Source organism: Lepisma saccharinum, chromosome 14 (assembly GCF_977018435.1).
Source record: "Lepisma saccharinum chromosome 14, izLepSacc3.1, whole genome shotgun sequence".
Lineage (NCBI taxonomy): Eukaryota > Metazoa > Arthropoda > Insecta > Zygentoma > Lepismatidae > Lepisma > Lepisma saccharinum.
This window is the reverse complement of record NC_139242.1, coordinates 57,940,875-57,964,397: the sequence shown is the minus strand read 5'-3', so window position 1 is coordinate 57,964,397 and position 23,523 is coordinate 57,940,875. Positions and strand designations below refer to the sequence as shown.

Below are 23,523 nucleotides of genomic sequence, written 5' to 3'. Positions count from 1 at the left end.
TTAGGAACAACACTTGAAAAAAATTCTTGTAGGACTAACGAAAAATTTCTTTGTAATCGAAGATCATAATACCTTTTAAGGTGTGGTAATATTATAATGGGATTGAGATACGAAACTCTCGGATCCGGATCCAGATCCGAAACTTTCAGACCCGGATCCGGAACTCTCGGATCCGGATCCAGATCCGGAACTTTCGGACCCGGATCCGGTACTTTCGGATCCGGATCCGGTACTTTTGGATCCGTTTTGCCATCCCACATGCGCTTCTTTGGAAAGTAAGAATGTGCTTATAAAACATATTGTTACCTGCTAATATACGTATATATATAATATACATACACACACACACACACACACACACCCCCACACACACACACACACACACACACATATATATATATATATATATATATATATATATATATATATATATATATAGTGTGTGTGTGCGCGCGTGCGCGATTTGTAATTAATTAATACACTTACAAGGGAGGTCTAAGTCTCACCCTCCGATTTCCATGAAACTTGCAGGGCCCAAATGAAGAAATACGTGTTTTTTTGTTTCGGCAAAAAATTTGTTCTAGGGGGCAACCACCTCTCAAATGTCAAGATGAGGACAAATTGAAGAGGGGATCTGACCCCTGTGTTCCCCTCCGATTTCCATGAAACGTGGCAGGTGTATAGTAGGGATGGCGAGATCCGGATCCTACCGGATCCGAAATCCAGATCCAGAACTTTTTTATTTTAATTTGTAGAACTGTAACTGTAGAACAATTGTATAATTTTTGTATAACATTTCTATCTTGTTATATGTGTTAAAGGTTTCATCCTGGAATGGAATGTCTCACATTTATGTGTGTTTTCATTCCCCCTCAAATGTCAAGATGAGGAGAAATTAAAGTGGGGATCTGACCCCGAAACCATGTAAATATGGCATAGGAAGAAACAGGGGGGATAGGGCCTCTCTATACACCTGTCAAATTTCATGAGAATCGGAGGGGGACACAGGGGTCAGATCCTTACTTCAATTTGTCCTCATCTTGACATTTGAGGGGATTTTGCCCCCTAAAACAGTTTTTAGCTGAAACAAAAAAAACACGTAATTCTTCCTTTGGGCCCCTCTATACACCTGCCAAGTGTCATGGAAATCGGAGGGGGACACAGGGGTCAGATCCTCACTTCAATTTGTCCTCATCTTGACATTTGAGGGGGTTTTGCCCCCTAAAACAGTTTTTTAGCGGAAACAAAAAACACGCATTTCTTCCATTGGGCCCCACTATACACCTGCCAAGTTTTATGGAAATCGGAGGGGCACAGGGGTCAGATCCTCACTTCAATTTGTCCTCATCTTGACATTTGAGGGGGGTTTTGCCCCCTAAAACCGTTTTTTAGCTTAAACAAAAAAAAACACGTATTTCTTCATTTGGGCCCGTTTATATATACACCTGCCAAGTATCATGAAAATCGGAGGGGGACACAGGGGTCAGATCCTCTCTTCAATTTGTCCTCATCTTGATATTTGATGGGGTTTTGCCCCCTAAAACCGTTTTTTAGCTGAAACATAAAAACACGCATTTCTTCCATTGGGCCCCACTATAGACCTGGCAAGTTTTATGGAAATCGGAGGGACACAGGGGTCAGATCCTCACTTCAATTTGTCCTCATCTTGACATTTGAGGGGGTTTTGCCCCCTAAAACCGTTTTTTAGCTGAAACAAAAAAAAACACGTATTTCTTCATTTGGGCCCGTTTATATATACACCTGAAAAGTATCATGAAAATCGGAGGGGGACACAGGGCTCAGATCCTCACTTCAATTTGTCCTCATCTTGACATTTGAGGGGGTTTTGCCCCCTAAAACTGTTATTTTAGCTGAAACAAAAAAACACGTATTTCTTCCATTGGGCCCCACTATACACCTGCCAAGTATCATGGAAATCGGAGGCGGACACAGGGGTCAGATCCTCACGTCAATTTGTCTTCATCCTGACATTTGAGGGGGTTTTGCCCCTTAAAATAGTTTTTTAGCTGAAACAAAAAAACACGTAATTCTTCCTTTGCGCCCCACTATACTGCCAAGTTTCATGGAAATCGGAGGGGGATACTTAGGTAACCTCCCTTGTTAGTCTTACACTTTGTAATTATTTAACACTGCATATATTATAATGTTTTATTTTAATTTGTAGAACTGTAACTGTAGAACAATTGTATAATTTTTGTATAACATTTCTATCTTGTTATATGTGTTAAAGGTTTCATCCTGGAATGGAATGTCTCACATTTATGTGTGTTTTCATTTCCAATACATTCGAATGAATACATATTCGTTTCAATGGCATTTACAAAATCACCTCTGACATGTGTGCACGAGTGTGTTAGCTGATGCGTAGCAAAGTATTTTAGGAACAACACTTGAAAAAAATTCTTGTAGGACTAACGAAAAATTTCTTTGTAATCGAAGATCATAATACGTTTTAAGGTGTGGTAATATTATAATGGGATTGAGATACGAAACTCTCGGATCCGGATCCAGATCCGAAACTTTCAGACCCGGATCCGGAACTCTCGGATCCGGATCCAGATCCGGAACTTTCGGATCCGGATCCGGAACTTTCAGATCCGGATCCGGATCCGAATGGATCCGGATTTTTCGGATCCGGATCCGTTTGGCCATCCCTAACACACACACGCACACAGAAAGAGAGGGAGAGGGAGACAGCGAGAGAGTGAGAGCGTTGGGAAAGTGTTGGAAAATATTCCTGGCGTACAGAGAGGGAGAGCTGATGGGGCTACAGCCCCTCCTGAAATTTTGAGAAAATCACTGAACAACTTTAAAACGAAGGTTAAAATGGCAATTATTGTATATCCTGCCGCCCCCTAGAACACAGCTATGCAATATGTAACTTTACAATTCCAGCCCTTTGTCCTGCGATAAAAAATCCATCGTACGCTATACTTCTTTCATTTCCAATCTGCGCTTCAAGGTCACGGCATCGTCTCCCCACGCAGTCGCCTGTTCCCCTCCAAACACAACCAACACCTGCCTTCTGCCTGTTCATTGGGTGTCCCGGTCATTTTTATTTCATGCTGCACGGGGAAAGCATAGGAGTGGAAGTGAGGAAGAGGGAAGCACGGAGCTGGGTGGATGTCCTTGAAGCGCACATTCGAACTGAAAAAGTATAGTGGAAAATATGAATCCACTTGTCTTTGTCAGCTAAGACACCTTTACCATTCTCTTAAAACCATCAGTTCAAACGTGAACATTTAAAATTATTATAACCCACGGCGCAACAGCCTGTGAGGGCCAAGGTCTACCTACCGACTGCCGGCCTCACTTCCACCTGCCGAGGTAGGAAATCGTCCCACCAATTATGGAGTGACGTGTGGTCAGCATGACGAACCTCCAGTCGCTGTAGTAGTGTAGGTTTTCTATGACCGGCTTTCTCTAATCATTCCTATCTCCCCAATTTCCTCACAGTAGTGGGTCTCATACAGGCAGAAATCTCACGAGAAAGTTTGTGACACTTCTCCCAGGAGACTCGAAACTGCGCGTGTTTCGTACCCGGAGTCCAAAGCTTGACCGCACAGCCCACAGTGCTGGACTATTTAAAATTATTCCTTTGTCACATTCATCGGTCCCAAAAAGTTAGTACACGTGAACGTAACGATAATTACCGAAATAACCGCAAACAAGATTATCAAGTGCCATAGGCGCCGACTCCATGGAGCTTTGGGGTTTAACGATGTGGGGGCAGAGCCCCCAAATAATTTTGCTTCTCTTGTAAAGTTTACTCTGAATTGTGCCACATGAACTTAACTTTAAATACACATTTGAAATGTTCTAGACCATCAACTTTGGGGGGGGGGGGGGCTATGACCAGAGACAGCAAAACACATACTAAGTATATAATTATGAGTATTGTTAACATTTTTACTAAAAAGAGTTTCAAAAGACGATGTGCTTGAACTAGGAGAGTGGATGAGCTACAATTGGCTCTCACATGACATTCAGAACGAGATCATTGATATATTAGGGAGATCTGTTTTGCGCTCCGTGGTAGCAGATATTAAAAGTTGGGAATATTTTGCTATTATGGTTGACGAAACTCGTGACATATCCATCCGTGAACAATTGACATTCTGCATTCTAACTTTGAATGAAAATTTTGATATTTTTGAGGAATTCATTGGCTTCTACGAGATTAAGAACACTGAGGTCAAAACTTAAAAAAGGGAGGGGAGTGAGTCATTCAATAATTTATTTCAGTGAGCAAAGCCCCCCCCCCCCCCCAATAATTTTGACAAGTCGGCGCCCCTGTCAAGTGCTCGTTATGAGGGCCGTAGGGCATTTCCCATCGCAGTTTCCGCTTCAAACGCTTGATTTAACGTGCATTAAAAACAAATGATTTTTTTTTCAATCAATGCACTCGTAAGAATTTAATTATCAGGAAGAATTGTATACCGTTGGCAGACAGGGAGGCAGTCGCAACGCAAGCATTTCTTCACGGTTATTACAGTACAATTCCACGTTGGAAGCGTATTATGTAACTGATGGACAAAACAAAGAGCTTGGGCGTGATTTCGCGAAGATAAGAGAAGTAAGCATGAAAATGTCAAAACGGTCTGCCCCTGAAGGAGCGTAATTTGATCAGACAGTAAACAAGGTTTCCGCTCAATCACGTTCCAACGTGCATCCATAGAAATCACGTGGAAACGGCAAACCATTCATGGCACAGCCACAGATAAGTATAGATAAGTGGATTGGCTCAAAGTGCCATTACGCCAGTTGACCTCTAATGATAAAACACGCCAAAAGGAACTCTGGGTAGCAGCGAGGGAACATCAAACAAACGGCTCGTGTTGTGTGTTATCATGCCCCACGTGGCTAGTGAGTAGTGCGGAAGCGTGTGGTTTGTCGCCAGTGGACCGACTGTCATATATCGAAGGTTCTTTTCTGTCACGCCTGTGGTAAGTAAGACGTCACAAGTTGATGTATGGTGGTGGTGTTTCAATGACGTAAGAACTTGATACATTCCAGATTGCTGCTGTTATGAAAGAATTTCAGGACGTGCCTTTTATGCACAATATAGGTTAGTTTAGGTCCTTCAAATTCATTCTTTATTTTGGACCTAACAGCTTTTATGCCGTTTTTTGTCTATTATAATTTTTTGTGCATTCATTTTTTTTTATTCATTCATTCATTCATTCCTTTATTTTGGACCTAACAGCTTTTATGCCGTTTCCGTTTCTTGTCCATTACAATATACATATAAAATATACATAATTGTTTTACATTTTAAAATAACCGTCTTCCCCCCTTATTTCATAGATATTAGATTAAAATCAACCACAACAATAAACGTTTCCCTTTACAATTGTATTACATTTCCTTAAAAACGATAAACTGGATTAACAACCAAACTTAACAGATTTGTTGGAAACTGAACCTTTAGATGTGCATATTCTAAACTTGTCGAGTTTTCAATGTATCAATGACAGACTAAAAGTCGACAATGCGGCTTGAAGGAATTGTACTGATGGATATTTTAATTTCGTTGTGGCATCTGTGGTGGCATTGTTAAGAAAGACAATGTTATCTTGTTCATTGATTACATGCTCACGTGCCGTATTTTGTTTATCTGCATTTTTTGTGCATATATTTAATGAAGTTTAATATTCACATACGTCAGCTTCATTAGGAAACTGGTCGATAGTGTAGTTATCATTCAGTCATACAGGTTAAGAAACAGACCCACATCCAAGTTGTTTGATCGTGTGTTATGAAAAATATATGACTGTACATACAGTATATCTGAAACCCATACCCGGATTTATAGCGGGTGCTGCAGTTGAAGGCGAAAAATTATTCGAAAAAGTCAGAAAATGTTAAAATGAGATATCGTGGTAAATTATTATTAAAAAAAAAAAAAAAAATTGACATAACTTGGCCTAAAAGTTGTAACTGAAATAGTTTATGGGAAATCCTCACAATGTTAACCCCGTGCCTTCGCATATACGTATACATTTGGGCAGCGGCGGATTTAAGGGGAGAGCCGCCGTGCCATGGCTCTACCCTCAGAAAAAAAAAGCACCTGCTTTGCTAAAATATAGTTAAATTAATACATATACGAACGAGGAGATTCGAATCTCGTAAGCGTTCGAGCTTACGGCCGCCTCAATTCCTGCGCCGCATCCCCAGCTGTTCTCTCACTTGCTCTGGGCCAGCATAGTCAGGCCTGTGCGCAGAGGCATGCGCGGAGGCATGAAAAAGTCTCCGCAGTTAACGAGCGAGGAGGTGGTAGCCCAGTGGTAGCCATAAGACAACCAGCCGTGCCCCTTTTCGACTGGCACAACGCGAAGCTTTCGCATTGTGTTGACATAGTTGCAAACTTCACAGAGAAGTGACTAATCCTGACCGATTTGTAATACTCGTTGGAGAAGTAATTCGCGAGAGAGATACTTTTCTGCCTACTTGGCAAGAACGATCGCAATATCTTCCCCAAATGTATATAACCATTTAGATACGTAGATGCGTCTAAAGAGCCATCCAGACTTTTTTGTTATCGATTTCTTCCTTAAGAAAAGATATATCCCTTGCTCTCACGCACACAGACACTCATGTGTTGCAACTGACGTTGACACTATTGAGGACATTTTCTGTAGAAAAGAATTGCCTAAATATCAAAGGGAATTCGCATCACAGGGGATTTTTTACTTTAATATTTGAAAAATCACACGGAAAATCTATCAGTATAAGAATTTCACTTGGAGATATAATTCAGTTTCTTGCATTGGATTCTAAAAATTGTAGATCTACAGTTCATTTAGCAAATAATCATATTTCAGTTGTTAGTAACACCGATTGTTGATGTACCGTCTGCCCTGCTGGGGTTGCAAATTATAAACAAAGCACGTCGAGAATGCAGTGATCGACTGGGTGTCTCTAATTGTTCAGTGTATTTCTTTTTAGTGAAGTGAAAGTGTCCGATGGTGTGTGAAAGAAGGGTAGTTAGTAAAGATGAGTCAGATTAGAGCATTATTACATACACCGTTTTCCAAGGTACTATACGATATTAAATTAAATGTTAAACAACTTGGCTGTCCCACGCCAGATTTAAACATCAATTCTATTTAAAAATATCAAAAAATGGTAAAGGTGACAGGCGTCGAAATTTTAATAGTCGCATTTATTCCCTAGAAACTCTGTCCGACCTCCGCACAGCATGCTACAACGCCAGGGATTGCGGGTTCGAATCTCGGCCTGGGCATCGGGTGTTCTTTGTGAGTGTTCACTCATCCTTATCTTCGCGATTAGCCAAAAGTAATACAAATGCGAAGTAAAATAAACCAATGTTAAAAACTCTGAATTTTTGTCTGCAATTTTAGTAAACAAAGCTCCATTAAAATTACCTCTGTCATTAGATTTCTATGACATATGCTAGTGATTTTTTTTCGATTTCTTGATCACGTTGGCACTACCCATTATACTAGTTGCCAGCCTCCACTGCATTTGGGTATTCTGAAACCATAACAGTTGGGCTGAAAAGTTCGTAGGCTAACATAGTAAAAAATATTTTTTTGACAAAATTCGATTTTATTATTCAATATAGTTGAATTTGAGGGCGATACAACGATTATAGCGGTCATACAATTTTTCGATGCCATTTTTATAGTACGATTTCTCTTTAGCCTCAAAATAGGCCTCAGTTTCGGCGATTACCTCTTCATCAGTGCTAAATTTCTTTCCAGCGAGCATTCTTTTAAGGTCTGCAAACAGGAAAAAGTCACTGGGGGACAGATCTGGAGAATATGGTGGATGGGGAAGCAATTCGTAGTATAATTCATATAATTTTGCCATCGTTTTCATTGATTTGTGACACGGTGCATTGTCTTGATGAAACAGCACTTTTTTCTTCTTCAAATGGGGCCGTTTTTTCGTGATTTCATCCTTTAAACGCTCCAACAACGCTATGTAATAATCTCAGCTATCTCGATCAACTTCACTTTACGATCATTTAAAATTATTTTGTGGACTTTTTTGATGTTTTCGTCGGTAACAGCCTCTTTGGGGCGTCCACTGCGTGCATCGTCTTCGATGCTCATTTCGCCTCGTTTAAATTTAGCAAACCACTTCTCAACGGTTGATTTTCCTGGTGCAGAGTCCGAATAATGTTTATCAAGCCAAGCCTTGGCTTCAACAGTATTTTTTTCGCCAAAAAGCAATGCTTTATTAACACACGAAATTCTTTTTTTATCCATTTTTCACAAAAAACAAAAGCTGCTTCACTCACAATGCTATATCTCACGAACTAATTATCTGGCAGCTGTGAAATTTATACACATATCTTTTGAAGGTTAGTACTAAGTAAAAATCACATGGATTTAATTCTAGTAACGCCATCTATGAGTCAGCCTACGAACTTTTCAGCCCAACTGTTAGTTGTAAATACGATCTAATTATGGCACTACTTGAATATTTACAAATAACTTCGTACGGCATGTCCTTTATTTACGTCCAACTTATCGTCAGATCGCATGTTCAAAAAGGCAATTCAATTTGCATTCTTAGTTAAGTTGGACACGCTTTTGATCATGTTTGAATTATTTGAAAATATATACGTAGCTATGTGAGAATTACATTATTCAAATCTAGTTTTGCATCAAGTTATGTATTATCGAGAAGGGTTTGACAATTGATAATCATTATCAAGAAAGTGCAAGTGATGATGTACTCTTCTTATTTTGCGTGGCATTTCTGCCATTTTCGGTTAACTGGGATGATGAAGTAATGATTATCAACATGCAATTGTTAAACGGACAATCAAACACCTATACCCAGGCCAGGATTCGAATTCGGAACCTTCGTGAAGATTCGCAAATCTACAACTTAACGTGAGCAGGCAAAGTGCAAGGTGTATTTTTAGAAATTCTTTCATCGTTTCGTCTGAACTTCTCAACTTGTAACATCTATTAACTGTTGGTAAGAAGGCAACTTTGTTCATAGCTATGTTTTACTATACTGCGGGACAAGAAAATGCGAGTCTCTCTGTCACACATAGCCAGAGCGCTGCCATGTTGGGCTGACGTTCTCTCCCTCAGATTGCAATATTTCATACTTGTACGTTATTATTTTAACTTGAAACTTTTTATGATTTATGTTATGCTTTTCTTTAATTTCTGCAGAATTATAACCGCTTTTGCTTTTTAACCCCGAAAGTTTATTTTTCTGCTAAGTCTCAACTTTTCAGCAGTTGAATATTCACCACGATTATAAAAAGGCCTCCCCGATGGCGCAGTGGTAGCGTCGTCGCCTTGTAATCAAGGGGTCCCGGGTTCGATACCCGGTGGAGGCACACAGTGGTTCGGATTCCACTTTAAACTGTAGGTCCAGTCCCGATTAGCCTTACTGTGCATAAAGTGGACTTAAAACACCAACTCAAACCAAACCAAACGATTATAAAAATTAAAAATAGACCTACGCACTGATTCTTTATCAAAAGTCAACTAATCTGATTATATTCTCTCTTTTGAAATGTTTCCGTGACATATCTAAGTGCAATTTACTTTCCTTCCGCATTATCTATGACCCTTTTAATGCTGTAAACAGTGGCTTTGCCTACGCCACATATGTCTTCAGTCAGCTTTTGAACTTATTTGAAGTGAATAGTCTTTGACATTTCTGGATTATCAGCTAACGTTTGAAAAAAGCTATACACGTGCAACAGTACTCGTACTTTGTTTATTGGGGTCGCACCTGCCGAATAGTTTCCCTCGTTGTTGTTTCGTACGAGGGTATTTTCATTGTCATCAGTACTATTAGTGTCACTCACGGTAATAGCAACATCCAACTTTACCGAATCATGGCATAAAAGACCTGCACCCGTTCGTGTTGAGACGAAGCTACAAATGCGACAACGACGCCGGGCGAGGGGAGAAGAGGGGAGCTGGGAGAGGGTTGACCTTGAAGCTCGCATTTTCGTGTCCCGCAGTATAGTCAGTAATCGGTCATGAAATCAGTCACTTTTCTTAAGAATTTAATTATAATGTTTAAAAAAAATTGAAAATTCTAATTGTAAACAATGATGTTAGTACACTACGTAGCCTACTCATTGGCAGTCTGTGATTCTATACTGCAGGAGGCCTTGGAAAGAGCGCTTCGCGGGCTAACAGCAAACGTCGCTCGCACACTGTTGCCGATACTCTCGTGTCGTCTGCTCCTCAGCCGAACAAACAGGCCGAGGTAGAAAGAGGAATAATTTTCGCACGGTGATTTCAGTGCTTGCTTCAATGAATGAAAGAATAGTCACATCGCTATGAAATTCAAGTACACTGAAGTCAGGAAATATATTGTTTCAAAAGACGAAGAACAAGTAAGTGAAACAAGTGAAAATTTCATCTCGAACACGTATTATGTTTTGAGCACAAGCGCGGTCGCAGTTACAACTCACTCGAAACAGGAGGGTGCAGCGAGCTAGCTGTGGCAACTAGGCTCGCTCATTCGCGGACCTGATTGGTTCTCGCAGACACCCCCCCCCCCCTTATTGTCGTCTGCTGCAAGCCCGCAAAGATATCTTTTTAAGGCCTCATGGAGTATAGTTCTTTTTAGAAACGATAATATTTCAACCTGGTTTAGAACTTAGAGTAATTTCACGTGTCATTTATTTGCCTTGTACTTTAGCCAAAGCTATTGCATAAATGCAATTATCGTAAATGAATAGGTCTATCTTGAGTATATGTACAAACGTGGGAAACATGACAGGGACAAGAGTTAAAGGGATGTCGGTTAAAGGGAAACGGGTTAAAAGGAATCGTAGATGAAGCTACATTTGAATTATTGACCGAGGCGGGGCTATGCCCACCAGCTTATTACACCCGTGGAAAGAATATAATCATGGGGCGTGTTACTCTGCAGAAGTTGGCTTTGTGCGACACGGCGAAATAGAAACTTCATTGAAGCAATCGGCCTGTAGAAACGTGGTTGTAATATCGGCTGAGGTGGGGTGTTCTTGAGGATGGAATGATAGCAATTATCACCTTATAACGGCATGGTCTATAATTTAACCAGTGCGATATTCTCATCAGGGCAGTAGCTGATTGCTACCCACAGGAGGTACACTTTGCCGAAGTTTTAAGTCCACTTTATGCACAGATCGGGACTGTACCTGCAGTTTAAGGTAAGGTTGGAATCACTGTGTATTCACTGGATACATGGAGCTTGGTTACAATCCGACAGCATTACCGCAACACCGTCGGGGAGTCCAGAGGTGCACCAGGGGTGCCCATTCCCCCCCCCTCAAGGCCAATGCCGCAATCCCCTCCAAAATCATGTCATGCGTCCCCCCAAATTATATTATTCGCGCACTCAAACCATATAGTAATCCCCACAAAGTAAAGCTCAGGACGATAATATAATACGGTTCCTATTTGAAAGAACTCACCCCTCCCCGTTTTCTTGGGGTAAATATAATTATTTTAGTAACCCACAACAAAAATTACGTGGATTTTATGTTCAGTGTAAATTTAACTTGTTAAAGTAAAATTTTTCTGTGGCGTGAAGTTAGAAATGTGGATTCGATATATTTTTGTTCCAAATGATGCACCTGCTTTAAATTAATCAGTATACCAACACTAAGCATTAAGTGATGTTACTAATGAATATCGAGAATATTGCTTATGTCTTGTAATGCACCTTATAGTATAAAATTTCACATTCACCTCAGCATAGCGCCAAATAAACACGCATTCTTATTCATCTCTTTGGAGGCTTGCAAGAATATTACTAATAATTTTTTTGGGTGTCAATACTTTCTTAGGATCCCGAGATAATTAATTAGTCTTTTCGAGCTTCTCTTTTGGCACGTTCGGCGTCTAAACGTCGCTAAATACAGTCTTCAAAACTTAATGTTCGAACTCTCTCTTCACTACAGAAATTCTTTGACAACCTAAGATTTAACACTTTATCAAAAGCTTCCTATATCCTCCTTTAAATTTAATACTCAATCCTACCACCATAATTTCTAAGCCAATTTTAGACTTACTGTTGATATTGAAGAGTGGATATTGCCTCCTCCAAAAAATTAATTCTCAGTCTCCACACAAGAATTGCCGCTACAGTCCAAGACAATAGTAATACCCAAGAATTGTATACCCTCTCAATTTAATGCTCAGTCCCCCTCTAACTAAAATAGCCGCCATAATCTAAGACCTAGAGAGTTGGAGACTGCCCCCCCCCCCCAACGTTTAATTCAGAATCCCCCGCAGAACCACGTGTAAAAGTTTTACATACCTATATTTTGGAAAAATATATAAATGTTGAATTTTTATATGTATTACTTAAAGGGAAAAAAATCCCCCCCAAGAATTTCGATGGCGTAACCTGCGCCATAATCCCCCTCTTTGGGCACCCCTGAGGTTCACTATATAAGTTATGCATACGCCACAAAAACGTGTCGTAAGTGTTGATTTAGTTTTAAAGTTCAATAAAGTTTCTTCCCGCTTCGGTGGCCAAGCGTAGTGAGACGTCTTCTCGATCTCTGCTGAAATATGCGAATTCAAGCTCGGCAGTGGCATGGTGAGTGTCCTTTCATCAATCTGATCTAATCAATATTCGGAGTGCAAGGGGTGACCCTTTCTCAAGACACCCAAATGTCAACAACCTCCTTTTCACGAACGACTGCTTTTAGCACACTAGTGAGGCTCTGGCCTCTGGACTCGCGGAGTTTGTGTTGCGTTCTGTCCACGTGCGTTTGTGATTGTCCTTCCATCCATTTCATCTCAATCTCATCACCATGCATCCTCATCTTCGCGATAGCCAAAAGTGAAAAAAAAAGGCGAAGTAAAGTAAATCAAATCAATCATTCAATAGGTCTGATCAACGTTGATCCTCATTCTCGCAATTTCTTAAGAGGAAGAAAAGCGACGTATTTTTCAATAATGAAGATACCGAACTACTTATTGTTTAAGAGCAGGTACCTCTGGTATGGTGAATGCATAGAGGTCTTTAGTTCGAATTCCGTGTAAGACGATTGACGACACTAGGCGGAAAATACATCCGGATAGTTGCCCGAGTATTTGAACCTGAGACCTTCCGATGTCAAATACGAAGCAACATTTGGGCATTTGCTATACATTTCATCATCCTCATCGTCGCGACTAACCTAGTTACGTGAGGTAAAACAATAGGGGTTTTCACTGATGCTCAAGAGCTGGAATGGTTTTTGTACTTGTCATTTGGGAATGAATACAAATTCCACTTATTTCTTGGATGCACCGACGTTTATACAAATGCTTTATAGCGTTGGTACATAGGAACTCCACCCCCCCCCATTGTTTATTGATTCTTAGTCGAGCTCAAGCGTCGCAATATTTCCCCTGTTATTCATTATACGAGAATGCGAACGACGCCATAAAAATCTGCAAATATTTCATTTGCACTGTAAACATACTCGCTCCTAACACAGTGTCAACGCGTTGTGTCATGTTAATTCTAGGCCAGCTTGCATGGTTTACGTTTTCCCAGAATCTTCGGTGCCTGATATAAATTGCAAGGAATGTCGAAAGATGTTCAGTGAAAAACACCAGAATAATTGATAGAGGGTGACGGGAGCCTGTTCATAAAGTAATTTATCAAATATTTGCTCTGTACATCGAGTGTCTATAACAAATAATTGATGGTAGTTGTGAGGATTTACAGGAGGGAGGAGATGATGATGATTTACAAGCTTTGGATTGGAACATCTCGTACAGGACGCCACATAAAATCTCCCTTCTACAGAATCGAGTATACCCCTTTCTTGGTTACTATGTCACTGTTTTAATTACCATGAACAACAATGTTAGACTGAGATTTCACTCACTTACCGCTCTACCAAGAAGAGAAAACCCCTCTGGCGCTGTCGAGTTTTCAACCTTAAGCGACGATGCAAGTGTATATGATGCAACCAGCTGCTTGCCATGTAATCCTTCCCACGCGTTGCCAAAATGTGCGATGTTTTTCAACACGTGGTCGTCAACTTTGTTCAATCCCAAGTATTCGTATCATCGTGAAGCAGTAGTAGCCAATCAGGGGGGGGGGGCACCTGCCCTCCTTTTTCCCCCGCACTATGCTAAACCTTATCTACAAAGAGAAAGTAAAATGTCCTTGCCCCCGCCCAGTTTTGGTACCCAATCGCCGCCACTGTCGTGAAGGTTAACAACGTACACAGTGATAGTAAAGGCGTAGTATCCCTCCGATCTTATCGATTATCCTTTTCTTCCTACTACTTGCTACCGTCCTCTTCCCCCACATTCACTTCGGTGCCAGTTTTCTACGTCCCCGTATCCTGTACCGGTTTCCCACCTTTGCCTCTATCAGGTGCTGCTTTCATAACTTTCCTCCTATCCGGTCCATGTTTCCCACATTTCCGCCTATCCGGTGCCAGTTTCCCCACCTATTCCCCTATTCGGTGCCAATTTCCCCACCTTTTCCCCTATCTGTTGCCAGTTTCTCCACCTTTTCCCCTATCCGGTGTCAGTGTCCTCACCTTTTCCCCTATCTGGTGCCAGTTCCCCCCCCTTCCCCCTATCCGGTGCCAGTTTCCCCACCTATTCCCCTATTCGGTGCCAATTTCCCCACCTTTTCCCCCTATCTGTTGCCAGTTTCCCCACCTTTTCCTCTATCCGGCGTCAGTGTCCTCACCTTTTCCCCTATCTGGTGCCAGTTTCCCCACCTTTTCCTCTATCCGGTGTCAGTGTCCTCACCTTTTCCCCTATCTGGTGCCAGTTTCCCCACCTTTCCCCCTATCCGGTGCCAGTTTCCCCACCTTTCCCCCTATCCGGTGCCAGTTTCCCCACCTTTCCCCCTATCTGGTGCCAGTTTCCCCACCTATTCCCCTATTCGGTGCCAATTTCCCCACCTTTCCCCCTATCCGGTGCCAGTTTCCCCACCTATTCCCCTATTCGGTGCCAATTTCCCCACCTTTTCCCCTATCTGTTGCCAGTTTCCCCACCTTTTCCCCTATCCGGTGTCAGTGTCCTCACCTTTTCCCCTATCGGGTGCCAGTTTATCACCTTTTCTCATATCCGGTGGTGGATACCCCACCTTTTCCCCTATCCGGTGGTGGTTACCCCACCTTTTCCCCCACCCGGTGCCGGTTTCCCACATTTCCCCCTAACCGGTGCCAGTGTCCCACCTTTCCCGCTATCCGGTGCCATATTTTCCACTTTTTACATCCTGTTTGGTGCTTTTTACAACCTTGTGTAGGCATAATTTACCACCTTATTTGTGGGTGTCCAACGTATCTATCAGCCTTCACGCTACTCCTGCAAGGGTTCTATTTTCTTTCCCTTGTTCCCGAAGTTATGAGCAATTGAAGGTCACTCAGCCTATTCTTTGCCTCTCGACGTCACGGGCAGAAGGAGTTAATGATGCAAGAACAATGAACGATGCCATTACATCTTTTTTTCTTTTCATTCCAACGACATTCGCGACGGAAGTTACGTTGCACAATTATGAGCCACGACGCCTTGCCTCTGCTAGCGGAAGAAAGGGACAACAGAAACATTGCATGGAGTTTCTCGGCCTCCCTGATGATGTAGTGGTAGCGTTGTCGCCTTGTGATCAAGGTGTCCCAGGTTCGATACCCGCTGGAGGTACATAGTGGTTCCGAACCCACTTTGACCTGCAAGTCCAGTCCCAATTAGCCTTACTGTGTATAAAGTGGACTTAAAACATCAAATCAATCAATCAAGCATTGAGCCTCTCCAGGGGCGGCGCCAGAAATTGTCGACTGGGTAGGCAGAAGCTCCTTATTGATAAATTAGGGTGGGCAGTATAAATGTAAGACCATATATACAGAGCATTCCCTAACATACGCTGCGAGACTCGGCGGCAACCGGCCCGGCATCAGCGCTTGTCTTTCCCGGTAAACGGGGTCCGCGACAGTCGCTAGAGTCGGCTATTAAAATTACAGTTTTCATATTGTGTACTAACCTTGACTACAGAAGGTGTTGAAAATGATGTCTCTCTGCTGCAACACATTCCTGGCATCTCCGAAGGAAATTGGCATTTACACGTGCAAGTTCGTCTACTGTAATTCTCCCGATTTCTCGTACAATACTCTCTTTTAACTCACGGATGGTGTGCGGATTGTCTTTGTATACTTTATTTCCCCATTTTTCTTTCCACTTTTATTCAGAACTGACCCTGTTACTCTAAACTTTTTTTTACGAGGTTTCATATAGTGGTCCTATGTGGAACGGGAACACCAGGAAATTTCGTTGCAAAACGTCGTAGCACTTCTCCACAATTCCTCATTCCGAAGTAACACTCGACAAGATAAATCCTTTGTTGTAATGTAAACTTTTGTGGTGCCATATTAAGCCACAATTTCAACACACGAACAAGAGACAACACAACTTCCGAGGGAGGATTATACTGGCGTCAGTCTGAAACGTCAACAGAAAGGGAAAGAGAGCGAAGGCAGGGAGAGCGAAAAAAACAGACTGTAGCGTGCGACTGTCGCGGACCCGTTCACTGGGAAAGACAAGCGCTGACGCCGGACCGCTTGCCGCCGAGTCTCGTAGCGAATGTCAGGGAATGCTCTAGTATATATGTGTATGTAAGACGTATGTATCCCCCTCTCTCTTACACTCCCGATTTTTCTCTTACTTCTTTTCCCTTTTCTTTTCTTGATTTCCTCTTTATCTTTTCTAATCTATTGTCGCATCTTGTTCCATTTCCTCTCGCTTTGTCTCTGATGGACACAATTATTTCAAGGAAGTGTTTACCCATGCACAGCCATAACCCAGCCATACATTCTAATCACATTCTTTCATGCATGTTAATACAGTGAAATAAATGTGAATTAGGTTTAAGCTTGTGTTGCAAATACAAGGCACATACTTGATTTTATGTATTCGGCGACAATGATAGAAAGTGCGATGGTAGACAATCGTGAAGTTTCTCGTAATTTAAATGCATGTTCCTGAGCATAGTATTTTCATCCTATGAGTTTTTGACTGAAAGAGAGTATTCTTACTCCTTGGGGGTCACTTTTCTTAGCTTACAAGGTTTGTACAACTGATAAATCTATCTGAATGTTTGTAGTAGCAGCGATTGGGTGCCAACATTTGAGGGACAAGGACAATATACTTTTTCTTGGTAGAAAAGGCTTAGCATAAAGAGGCCATAGAGCGGGGGCGAAAGGTGGCAAAATGTGGCGGGGAAACTGCATCCTCCACTTCCCGGTCCTCCTAATCGCCGCCACTGCATGTTTGGATTAAAATGAACGTCTTATTATAGGAATGATTTAAAGCACACACGGAAAACCAATTCTTTGTTCATTGTCCATGAAGTATTCCTAGGCTAATGAAAGGCTATTTTGACAAAATATCATAAGTACTAAACAAGTAAGATTGAAAAATCTGTTCAGAATTGAAGAGATTATTAGCTAAGTTGCTATTTGTTTTCTCATCTGTCATGTTACTAATGCGGGAGAAGCAATACACGTATGGTTACATGAACATATTTTTTGAGGTAAAAAAATGATTTAGGACACAAGGAATTCATCGAAGTTGATCACCGTGCCAGTAATAATTCATCTATTTTTCATAGATGACTTGGGTTGTATGGTGTGACCATTTCGAACATGTCAACCTCTACCCTGTGCAGCATACCCTGGAAACTTTATTATTTCAGGGCAACGAGTCCCTGGCGCTTCGAACCACTGTCAAAGTAATAATTTATGAGGGTTTGTATTTTGAGTGTCAGCATGTGTTTGTTTTCGCCACTTTCATGTAATCACCATTGAACCTTATCGTCGTCATTATCAAAATTAGCAGAAAAATGACTTTAAATAAAACAAATCAACCACAACTTACTCTTCCAAAAATGGAGTTTCATTAGTCCATAGCTCTTAGAAAGTTGAGATGGTAGTTTCAATTGCACAGCGTTTCATTAGTGGCTCAAAGCATCTAATTCCGTGAACAATGACGTTGTTTTCCGAAAGTCTCAAATATTTGTCTCAGGCAATCACCTTCTTAAAATGGACGCATCTTCTGTGGTGATAAAATGCCACGTTTGGTGCGAGTTCTTACTGGATATCTGTCCCCAATGGCATAACGCTGTCGCATTACAATGGAGAGGTCCCGTGTTCGACTCCCCCCTCCTCTGGTGGAAGCACAATGCACACGGGTTTGGACTACACGTTAAACTGTAGGTTTAGTCCTGATTAGCCTATCTGAACATAAAAGTAGGCTTAATAACAAACTAACAAAATCGTCTTCTGGATACTTCGTGACAATTTCTTTCTTTACTTCAACTGCATCTGCAGATTCTGTTGACATTTTCGGCTGATTCATGTAGCAAAATTTATGTGTGGGACGAGAATTTCTAAATAGGATAAGCCACTCATTAGTAATTGAATAATTCTGTAGCTTTTTCCATACATAACTGGTAAGGATTATTGTGATTTTTTCTTATTAGTAGAATGAATATAAAGTTGATATTTCGCATACCATATTGATATTTCAAGATAACAGGTATATAAAAATTGTAATGTAATAAAAAAGGGGACACTTCTGGAATTTCAATGCAGAGCTAATTAAAACTATATTATACTCTTTAGCATACTTAAACCCGAAGGTTTATGGCTGAAGCAACACAAGCCTTCCATCTGTCCCTATTCGGGGCAACTTCAATCCAATCTTTCCCATCCTTGCCGATTTATTTTATGTCCATCTCAACGTTATCCCTCCATCCTCGTCTTGGCCTTCCTACTGGTCCCTTACCATCAGGTTTCCCAACAAGAATCCTGTAAACTATTCTTTCCTCTGCCATTCGTGTCACATGGCCTGCCCATCTAAGTCTTCTTGACTAAATTATTCTAAATAATAATAATTAAAAAGTCGAAATAATGTATTGTGTTGCCGGAGGAAGTAACCCTAAGATGACGTTTCTATTTGTTTATTTGAAGATAATTTTAACCATACCCAGGCCGGGATTTATATACGTATGTGGAGGCCCGGAGCTGCAGTCCTCAAGTTCACCCTAAATTCTGATTTAATCGTGATCATACCCTGCATAATTGTGAGCCTCCTAAGCCTACTAACTGCTTTTAATCACAGTTTTTGTTTCAATAGCTCTAGTAATTACTTTCACTTTCTAATGACAAAATTGTTTTTTTTATGGGATGATAATATGTGAACATTTCATACATGTTATAAACACCAGAATACACTTATTTATCGAATCATTCATATAGCTATCTCCAAGTATATGTACTTATTGAATTTGATTGGGTGGGCAATCGGGTGGGCACAATAATTTTTGGGTGGGCGCTTGCCCACCCGTGCCCACCCCTGTCGCCGTCCCTGAGCCTCTCTCTCAATCAAAATCTCAAACTGTTCTCTTTCCCTCGGAGCTAATCGTTTACAAACTATCCTCCTCGCACTCCTTCTCTCTCACACAATATTTCACCCAGCCCGTAGCCAGTCAGGGGCCAGGGAGACTGATACCCCCCCCCCTCCCCCGGCGCTGTTGGCAGCCTTCTTGACATTAGGTAAAACTAATTTAGCCGTGAATAGTGAAAGTGTAGATAGCAGATATAATTTTGCTCACAATTTGGCGAAGGATAAATTCACAGAACATGAGCAGCAGCTATTACAGTCGTTCATCTGGTTTATTGTACATTTTTTCTTGCATGATATGAATGATTATCATGGGTTGTGTAGTAAGGGATGACGTCAGCAGCAGTCAAATAACATTCAAGAGATGTTGTAGAAGATACAAAAAACTGTAGTATTTGTGTGATACGTACTTCTAAATTTTATGTTTTATATTAATTTAATGACACCCCCTCTCGCATAATTTACCTTCATTTGCTTTTAAACTTCTGAAAAATGGACTTGGTTTACTGATAATCCGTGAGACCCCTCCCTCATCCTGGAGATCAATTCTAGCTAAGGGGCTGCTTTCACCCCTTCTCTCTCTCTCTCTCTCTCTCTCTCTCTCTCTCTCTCTCTCTCTCTCTCTCTCTCTCTCTCTCTCTCTCACACACACACACACACACACACACACACACACACACACACACACACACACACACACTAACACACACCACACACAAACACACAACGCCACCGCATGATTTTTCTCAGGTGGGCAGTGGTGAACAAAGTGGGGGGGACGATGCTATCCCTCCAGTTGGAGAAAATTCTCATAAAACTTCTCGCACTAGGGTAATTTACATAGGCATCCCTCCGCCCACTGCATTTTTTCCATGCTGATCCATGAAACCATCCTCCCATTTTCCCCAAACTGTTTTTTCTTCTTCAGTTATCTCAGGGGGGCGTCCCTCCTTGCCCTCCCTCTGCGGGCGCCCTTGGACACCCACATTTTCTCCTCTCTCACACATGGGCTTCCCAAGTTTTTTTTAAAGGGAAGTTCAAGGAAGGTTAGAATTTAGAGGGTGAAGAGGCGGGGGGCAAAGGGGACACACGTAATAGTATTGCTCCCTCGATAAACACTATTTCAGTTTGAAGCTCCTGTAGCACCCTTCCAATAAATAACTCAAAACACTGTGATTTAAATTATATTGGAAGTGTATAATATATAATTTCAGGGTGACATTCATTTTCCAGGGGGGGCGTCGTCCCTTTGCCTCCCTTTCCGGTACACGCGCTAATCTTTCTTCACGTCTCTGTCGCTCGCTTTATCCCCCCTCTCTCTGCCCTTCCTTCCCCCCCTCATACACAAACACACTCTGACTCTCTTTCTTTCTCACACACCCTTCTTACTCATTGTCGTAATTGACTCTAGTGACGCAAATTAACTAGAATACAATTACAAATATAAGCTAACCGTACATCCATACGCATTGTTGGCGACTTTGTTAGCAAATACGCTTTATTATGGTCTCAAACTGAGAAACCTTCCTTTATCACTCTGCTTGGTAAAGTAAACAGATTCTTATATCTTTATATTTGGCACACACAAGAGATGTACCTCGTGGAGCAATTTTTCGCTTAAATTTTTATATGGTTAGTGTGAAGAAGGCTATAAAAAAAGACGACAATCGTAAACGTGATTACACAAATGCTCTTTCGAGACATTACTCAGTTTGCTCAGAGAAAATATCCAGCGAAATTTTCTAAACCACGAGTGCTTTAATATTTTTTTAAGATGTTCAAGAGTAACGTTGACATCTCTTGGTAAAAATCGTTGAAAAATTTATAATGGTCGCGCAAGTACAATTCAAATATAACGCTCTGATATTATTTATGCACGCAGCAAACTCACTTGAAGTGTGGTGTATTATTGATCAGGCATGTTGTGCCTTGTTTCCTTTTATTTCGACACGACAATGAATAAACAATGGAACATCAGAAACCAATCTCTTTATGTTGCATGCACTTCGGTAAACAGGAATGTCGTTTTAAAAAGTGGCCTATTAACGTTTATTTTTCCTTCCCAAGTTTGTTCTGGATTTGAATCAGCATTATCTTCAGAGTTGTCAGGAATTTAGCTACACATACTGTTCTTTACTAAATGCTAAGTAAATTAGACAAAAGTCGTTGCAAGTTTGATTTCCAAATTGTTGTTTTTGTGTTATTGTTGTATACACATTTTATTATGTTCTTTGTTGATATCCTGATAACAAAATGCACTCAGCACGACCGGCAATATTAAAACGCCATTCCACAGACGCACTTCATCGCCAAGACCAATCTGCTCAAACTACAGACACTACCAAGTAAGTAGTGCAGCGAGCATCATCGGCCACGATGTACATCAGCAACCGGCAAATCCGGGAGGACCTGGAACTTGAACCTCTCGAAGACATCGTTGCCCAAGAAATCGAAAACTTAAAAACAAATTACAATCTTGAGATCAAGAGAATTGGACCACATTTGCTTGCATTGGCAACCATCAGGAACATAATCCTTGGTACCATCTTCCTTTACAAGGAGCATTTCGGCCCTTTTAAGGACCCCAAATTCAACGCAGGACGGACTCCAAGCGACACTTGCAGGCAGAGGTCAAAGGTTATACCCTGCAAGAAAACGCCAGTCAACCAAGAAACACCAATGGAAGTCCAGGCAATTACACTTCACACCAACAACAGCCAAATAACCCACCTGCAAGGGGCTATTCATGGAAGCCCCACCCCCTATTTATTTAATGAAATTTCCAGTTCAGCAGAATCCATTTGAAACTAGAAAGAAGCAATAGTAAAACACTAGACTAGATAGTGTTAAAAAATACAAAAGAGTGCCAAGATTGAATACCTCAGTTTCACTATAGCATTGCTTATGTACATTTCTTTTGTAGACTGATGATAAAAGAAGAATAAGAGCGGAATAGGCTATATCTATTTGGTTTAGGATGATGTTTTACTGATTCGGTAGTCTGTGGAATAAGGAACGATGTTGGAGCGAGAGTGGGAGTTGCATTGCCAAACTTTCCTTGTTCCGTGTTTTATGTCCACGCACTCTGAAGGAAAGTTCGTGGAATTATATCTTAACTTTCAATTAATGATTTTGTAAAGTAATTTCATATCTCGTTTATTAACGTGTAAGTTTTCAAGCAGTGAGTAGGTGTCTCAAGGCCGGTAGGCTACTCTATATCGAACGATGGAAAGAAGAAACTGAGAACACTGTCGATCTTGAAGGCATGAGAATGGACAGCCATGTTCGAGATGGTTGAGCAGTATTCTAGAACGGAAGACACAAATGTTTTGAAGTATACAGAAAGTGCTTTCAGGTTATTGATTTCGGTGAATCTGCTCAGTGGTCCTAAGCGTACGCGTTCCTTTTTTGTGATTGTTGAGACGATATTCGAAGATGAGGTTCGAGTATAAGGATGCCAATATCTTGATGCTGTGCTTCTTTCGTTACAGAAAGCTTGCAGAATGTTTTGAAACCATTCATCCACATCGTCGCAATTAGCCAAATGTGGTAGAAAATCGACATTTCTGTATAAAACATGCCAATTGAAGACAGACTTTCTCAGTAATGAGACGATTCGTACGAGAGAATGAGAAGAATGAGCAGTGGTTTGTAATACAGTGGAACCTTAATAACTCGAACCTCAACATCTCGAATTCCTTGAATAGTCGAATTTTTTGTAATCCCCTTGAATTGTTCATAACACTCAATACTAATTTTACCTCAACAACTCGAAAAAACCTTGATAAGACGAATTTTTGTACAGTTTATGGGATGCCGTTCGAGCTCAATAACTCGAAGGTAGAGTATGGAAAACCTCTATGAGTCGAAGTTAAATTCTAATCACCTCTATAACTCGAAGTTTTAGTTGCACGGACCTCATTAAGTCGAAGTGTAGGGTGCATACGTACAATGTCAGGTGATCAACAATCGTGTCGGGACTTGAACTCCCCCACCCTGCCGTGTATGTAACCATCATTGTTAATGTGCTTAGTGTGCGTTGTAGAAGTGTTGATACATAAACTTTAGACCTCTATAACTCGAAGTCGGCGATTTTGGCCCTCAATAACTCGAACCTTGGTAAGTCGAAATCCTTGAT

At 41.2% G+C, this 23,523-nt stretch overlaps 1 protein-coding gene across 4 annotated transcripts in view; it reads left to right on the top strand.

Annotated features, from left to right (window-relative positions):
- The window catches only part of LOC145998920 (1-acyl-sn-glycerol-3-phosphate acyltransferase alpha-like), an 85,003-nt gene that overhangs the window by 25,995 nt on the left and 35,485 nt on the right, over window positions 1-23,523 (top strand). Inside the window, exon 1 of one of the 4 annotated variants that reach the window (XM_083135693.1) lies at window positions 4,662-4,967. The exons of the other annotated variants lie outside the window; for them this stretch is intronic. The gene's annotated coding sequence lies outside the window, so the exon portion shown is untranslated. Of the gene's footprint in view, window positions 1-4,661; window positions 4,968-23,523 lie in introns of those variants that run through there. 4 annotated transcript variants of the gene reach the window in all.